The sequence below is a fragment of the Myotis myotis genome, unplaced genomic scaffold, assembly GCF_014108235.1.
Source record: "Myotis myotis isolate mMyoMyo1 unplaced genomic scaffold, mMyoMyo1.p scaffold_m19_p_8, whole genome shotgun sequence".
Lineage (NCBI taxonomy): Eukaryota > Metazoa > Chordata > Mammalia > Chiroptera > Vespertilionidae > Myotis > Myotis myotis.
Window position 1 is genome coordinate 27,312,966 of NW_023416390.1, and position 1,583 is coordinate 27,314,548.

Sequence of the window (1,583 nt, forward strand, 5' to 3'; positions counted from 1 at the left end):
AAATTGGTTTGTGTGTTGCTATAGTTCAGCACCCAGGACAATACCTGGCATATTGTTGTTTGTAAAACATATGGGCTGGGCAGGAAGCAGGTTGGAGGGGGGCAATGGGGTACACAAAGGGGGAGCATCTGTAATACTCTCAATAATAAAGATTAAAACAGATTTGAAGGAAGAAAAAATGAATAAATTGTCTTATCACCAAGACACAAATGTGGGCTTATGACACAGACCTATTTGGTCAGATATCGTATCTCCTACCCAGAGTAATGCTTTGAGAATGGTCATGAGACCTATACCAAATAAATGGTATGTATACACAGTAAAGAAGTGACACTACAGGAAAAAAAAGTCCAAATCAAAGCAATGAGATCGATGAAGAGAACATGCTGAGCAATACTCTAGCACAGAGATGATGAGGAGCATGATGACTCTAATAATCTTTCCCCTTTATTTTTATGCCACTTGGAGCTTGAAATTTTTTTCTTGAAATTTAAAATATCCTGAAGTGCTTGCACCACAATCAGTAATTAATGTGCATGTCAATTTTTAAAACTATAATTTGTTATATATTTTATAAAGTTCGCCTATTAGGAAGATGATACCATATGACTGTTTTTAGTATATATGAATTCTAGTCATATTTACATGATATATTTATTCAGATCATTTAATGATAGGTCATTAGCAATGACTTAAAAATTGAGGAGACATCAAAACATGGCTAAATATGATGTCCTTGCACATATCCCACTCTCAACAGCAGTTTGGAGACATCGTTGAACGAAAGTGCCTTGGTGGGAGTTGTGAGATCCAGTACCACACGCTAATGCACTGGGAGTCTCTCATACCCATGCATTGGGTAATAGTCATACTGACCTCAATCCTGACTACAGACCATTCAGTGGCCTGTGAACCAGCTCCAAGCCCTCTTGTGCATTGCTGGTGGGATAGTAAATTGGTACAGCTACCATGGATAGCAGTATGAAGGCTTCTCAAGAATTAAAAATTGCACTACCTTGTGATCCAGCAATCCCTCTCTAGGTACATATCCAAAGGAAATGAAATCAGTATCTGCAATTCCATATTCATTGCAACATTATTCACAATAGCTAAGATACAACGTAAAGATGAAACAACCTAAGGATGATATGTATGTATGTGTGTGTGTGTGTGTGTTCCTGCCAATTGTAACAACATGGATGAACTTGAGAGCATTATGCTAAGTGAAATAAGTCGGATAAAGAAAAAACAAATATTGTACGGGGAATCTTACTTATGGAATCTAAAAAAGCCAAATTCAGAGAAACAGAGTAGAATGGAGGTTGCCAAGCACTTGGGGTTAGGATAAATGGGAAGATATTTATCAAAGGTACAAATTTGGTAATGAGATGAATAGTTCTGAGGAGCTAGTGTAAAGCACAGTGACTATAGTTAGCTAGACTCTATTATATACGTGAGAGTTGCTAAGAGAATAAAATGTTCTCACCACACCAAAAAAAGAAGGTAATAATGTGAGGTGAGGGAGGTGTTAATAACTAACCTTATTGTGACAATAATTTTACAATATATGTGTATCAAATTTT